The sequence below is a fragment of the Anomaloglossus baeobatrachus genome, chromosome 4 (genome assembly GCF_048569485.1).
Source record: "Anomaloglossus baeobatrachus isolate aAnoBae1 chromosome 4, aAnoBae1.hap1, whole genome shotgun sequence".
NCBI classification, from domain to species: domain Eukaryota; kingdom Metazoa; phylum Chordata; class Amphibia; order Anura; family Aromobatidae; genus Anomaloglossus; species Anomaloglossus baeobatrachus.
The window spans coordinates 678980651-678985789 of NC_134356.1; the positions used below are offsets into that span (position 1 = coordinate 678980651).

Below are 5139 nucleotides of genomic sequence, written 5' to 3' on the forward strand. Positions count from 1 at the left end.
GATGCCGCATGACCCGCCCCCTTAATAAGGAGGCGGGTTGCCGGCCAGAGCGACGTCGCAGGGCGGGTGAGTCCATGTGAAGCTGCCGTAGCGATAATGTTCGCTATGGCAGCTATCACAAGGATATTGCAGCTGCGACGGGGGCGGGGACTATCGCGCTCGGCATCACAGCATCGGCTTGCGATGTCGCAGCGTGCAAAGTAACCCTTAGTGTGACCAGACTGCCATCTCCACAGGAGCTGAGGTGAGATCATTCTGATTTTTCCAGAGCACAGAGCAGATGAAAACTTCCTCACTCCCTCTGACAGGGTCTAAGTTGATATAAGTTCTGCCAGCAGGCGTCAGAATCTGCACACTGGCTCTCTAACAGGAAATTTGAGCAAAGGTCACACTGACTGGATGCACATGGGCTGTGATTGCAGACTCCTACATAGCTTCCACCTGTGGCGGGGGGAGGGGAGAGCTCTCTGGGCTCAGTGCAGCCGCAGCTGTGGTACACTTATAGAGGTTTTTCTGTCCACCATTGTTGTGCAGGGCTGGAGGAGGGAAGGGGAGTCCCTTCCCACCATTTTTTGTTTATTATATTTTCTCATGCCTTCTTGTCAGAGCTAAGCCCCGTCCCCTCCAACACTCGATAAGCCACGCCCCCCCACACAGGGTGCTAGCTTTGGCAGCACATATGCTCAAATGCAGAGCTACACAGAAGATTAGCATGGCCCCTGCACAGCAGGCCAAGGATGACATGGAAATTCGTGAAACATTCAACATCCTCCTTCCCACAGGACCTGTGACATAGGAGGAGGGGGGGGGGAAGGGCTATAAGTGTTCTAGGTGAGTTATAGCCTCACTTGCATATTAGCTGTGCAGAGCATTGCTCCCTCATTACAATCAGTTTGTGGCTCATCAGCCAGGGGCTGCCGTCACATGTTTTATGCCCTGCACAACTACAGCAACAACTATAAGACGCTGAGCTACTAGGGGATGATAGCACCTCTTCCTTCTGTGAGTCCGGTGCCAATGTAGCTTACCCCCCCCGCCACCACCGCAACAACCGCTGCCAGCCCAGAGCCTACGGCTCTCAGTCCTACGGAATGGGCACAGTTCCCAGAACCTGGTGCTGGCTATGCAACATCATCCTCACACCCCTCGGGGCCCCTGGACAGAACACAGCCTGATGACACCTCTATAGAGGGTCCTTCTGATAAGAATCAGCCCTCTGCGTCACCAGTTGCAGATCAGAAAAAGGGCGTGACCCCCATGGTTCTCCCTCTGGGGTACACAGATTGGGTTCTCCCACATGTTCAGCGGTCTCTGAGGAGCCGGAGGAAGGGGAATGATGTTTGTACCGGGATGATTCCTTGGTTTCAACCTCCCCGAGCGATCAAGCTGCGATGGACTTATTGCAGCAATAAAAAAAAAAAGGGATTTTAACGCCGCCTCGGTATCCGTAAACTCGTGCAGTCCCGGTACCCCTTTGGCTTAGCTGTCTCTAAGGGCTGGGCTGATCCGGCCTCGGTGGACCGTCACCCGGCTTCCTCCTGCCTGAAGGATCACTCCTGTCTTTTACTTGATGGATCCTCCTTAAAGGACCCGACAGAAAGACAAGTGGAGCAGCTGGATCGCTCTGCCTCGAGGCCGCGGGTCCCTCTCCCCTTCCGTGTGGGACTACCAGTTTCCCTCAGACCCTCACAGATGTAACAGTTCACATTGCTGCAGCGACAGAGTACCTCATGCAGGCCTCCCTCGGCGCTGCTACCTGCGCAGTTATTGCCGCCTCAAATACCATAGCCATTCGTAAGGCCCTCTGGTTCCGATAATGGAGACCGGACTCCGTCTCTAAGAAGCCTCTCACAGTACTACTTTCCAGGCCGATGGTTTGCCGATCATCTGGACAGGCTCTTTTTTTGTCTGACGCCACGGGAGAAAAAGAGTCCCTGCCTGCCCCAACTCTAGCCCAGGATGTTTTTTACTAGACACGCAGGGCACAACCTTCTCAGCCCTCCTCGAGTCCACCTCGTCCTGGCAGTCTAGACAAAGACCGAGGAGTCTCGTCCTCCTCTATCTGGGCCGCCACCTCAGACCACAAATGGGTGTGATACCTTGTGTCTTCCGGTTACCACATTGAATTCTGGACCCGATCCCCTGGTCAGTCTTTTCTCTCACACCCCCCCAAAGGCTCCAAAACACCACGAGGCCTTCTCCTCAACAATCCACTCCCTCCAAACGACGGGGGTGATGGTACCTGTTCCGGACGGTGAAAGATTCAAGGCCTTCTATTTCCAACCTCTCATGGCCCTCAAAAAAGGACGGGTCAGTTCGTCCCATCCTGGACCTCTAACACCTGAGCAAACATGTGCACGTAAGGAGATTAATAATGGACTTCCTAGGGTCCATTATTACTTTTATGGTCGAAGGAGAATTCCTTGCCTCCCTAGCTATCAGGGACGCTTACCTGCACATACCCATCGCTCCAGCTCACCAAAAGTTCCTCCGCTTTGTGGTTCAGGACTTCTTTTTATTTTTTTTTTTCATTTGTGACCCTACCCTCGGCTCCCTGGGCATGTCCCTGGACACATTCTTCGGGGCTTGATATTTTCCCCACAAGACAAGTGCGACCTCTCTACAACAAGCGGTACACTGACCTCTACGTACTCCTCTCGCTCCATACGATTCAGTATGAGAGTGGTAGGTAGGATAGCGGCGGCTATAGAGGCAATGCTGCTCGCTTAGCCACACCACCGCCCACTGCAGCTTGCGCTTCTAGCTGCCTGGGACAAGAGCCCCCTTTTCCTTGGACGAACTTTTCACCTGACACCTTCAGTCAGGTATGCGCTTTGCTGGTGGCTTCAGTCCTCTTCCATATCGAGAAGGAGTTTTTCTCCCCCAAGTGGACTGGCTACTCCTGACCACGGACGTCATCCTCTTAGTCTTGGGACCAGCGCACTGCTTCGGGATGTTGGACACCCCAGGAGTAGAGATGAGCGAACCGGTAGTGGTTCGGCTCGAGTTCGGTTCGTCGAACGGAGGTCTGGTTCGAGTTCAGTTCGTCGAACGTTCGACGAACCGAACTCGAACCGCATAGGAAACAATGGCAGGCAATCACAAACACATAAAAACACCTAGGAAACACCCTCAAAGGTGTCCAAAAGGTGACAAACAACTCACAACACAACACAAACACATGCGAAAGTGACAAGGACATATACTCATGCGAAAACAAAAGAGCAGGACAAGGAAAAAGAGGAGGAGACACAGATATAGGCATGGCACGCCCTTCTAAAATCATGTAAAACACCGCAAGGTGACTCCAAGCGGAGTCTCCCTTTTTTCCAAAAATTGGGCCACACACACACCCACCCCTTCAGTGGCAGCACTTGTGCCCCAGTTGTACAATTCACACCTAGATTTGCATCAAGCACATTCAAAAATACGCCATACTTAACCATCCCCAGGATGACCCCGGGGAAGGTAGCAAAGTCTTTCCTGATCCCAGCTCTGTGCATCTTGGATCATTTTTAAAAACAATGTAAGCAAGGGTTACTCCAAGCGGAGTCTCCCTTTTTTCCACAAATTGGGCCACACACACACACCCCATCAGTGGCAGCACTTGTGCCCCAGTTGTACACTTCACAGCTAGATTGCATCAAGCACATTCAAAAATACGCCATAATTAACCGTCCCCAGCATGACACCGGGGTAGGTAGCAAAGTTTTTCCTGATCCCAGCGCTGTGCACCTTGGATCATTTTTAAAAACAATGTAAACAAGGGTTACTCCAAGCGGAGTCTCCCTTTTTTCCAAAAATTGGGCCACACCGACACCCCATCAGTGGCAGCACTTGTGCCCTAGTTGCAAACAGGATGTTTTGATTTGCATCAAGCACTAGAGTTGAGCGCGGTTCTAGGTTCGAGGTTCTCCAGTTCTAGGCTCGAGTGATTTTGGGGGCTGTTCGAGATCGAACTAGAACTCGAGCTTTTTGCAAAAGCTCGATAGTTCTAGATACGTTCGAGAACGGTTCTAGCAGCAAAAAGCAGGGCTTTTTACAGCTACAGTGTGCAGGAGCCATCGCTGGCAGCCTGCCAGAAGCTGGTAACCAAGATAAACATCGGGTGTCCAAGCAAAGCGCTTTGGTTAGTAACCCGATGTTTATCTTAGTTACGTGCAGTAAGCCCACACTTCCCCGCTCAGCTCGCTCCACCCCCTCCTGCCCGCGGCATGTACACATATACATACACGCACACACACACACACACACACATACACATGGTCCCGCTCGGCTTACCTGCGGTGATGAAGTCCCGCCATCCCGACCTCAGCGCTGTCACTGTCCTCCATGGCCGCCGCTTGTCACATCACCTCTCGCTTCCGACCCGAGACTGACTAGCGGTGACGTCACGGACCTCTCGCGATACTTGGTGTGAAGGCGCCGGTCATTGAACTCAGTGACAGGGGCTGTCAGTGTGCTGGAGATCAGCGCAGGTAATGTACCTCGCTGACAGCAGCACTTGTCATCCCCCTGCAGTGACCTGGGCTGACCCATTGATGTTAGCTCAGGTCACTGCATTGCTCTCCCAGCCAATGGGGAACATCCTGCTCTTCATTGACTGGGACAGTGTGGATCGTCATGGCAACCCCTTGGATTACACCAGACCTGGATTTGTTTTTCATTCTAATAAATTGGTTAAAGAGGGAATGTTTTGGGGAGTGTTTTTTCAAATAAAAATGTGGTTGTCGTCTATTTTTTTTTATTACTGACTGGGTTGATGATGTCGGGTATCTGATAGATGCCTGACCTCACCAACCCCAGGGCTTGATGCCAGGTGACATTACACATCTGGTATTAACCCCATATATTACCCCGTTTGCCACCGCACCAGGGCGCGGGATGAGCTGGGGCAAAGCACCAGGATTGGCGCATCTAATGGATGCGCCACTTCTGGGGCGGCTGCGGCCTGCTATTTTTAGGCTGGGGAGAGTCCAATAACCATGGACCTCCCTAGTCTGAGAATATCAGGCCCCAGCTGTCTGCTTTACCTTGGCTGGTGGTCCAATTTTGGGGGACCCCTACGTGTTTTTTTTTTTAATTATTTATTTAATTTAAAATAACAGCGTGGGGTGCCCTCAGTTTTGGATTACCAGC

General features: G+C 52.0%; 1 pseudogene; it reads left to right on the forward strand.

The window, feature by feature from the left end:
- Positions 1 to 658: 658 nt before the first annotated feature.
- LOC142304862 (U6 spliceosomal RNA) lies at positions 659 to 772 on the forward strand (annotated as a pseudogene).
- Positions 773 to 5139: the final 4367 nt, after the last annotated feature.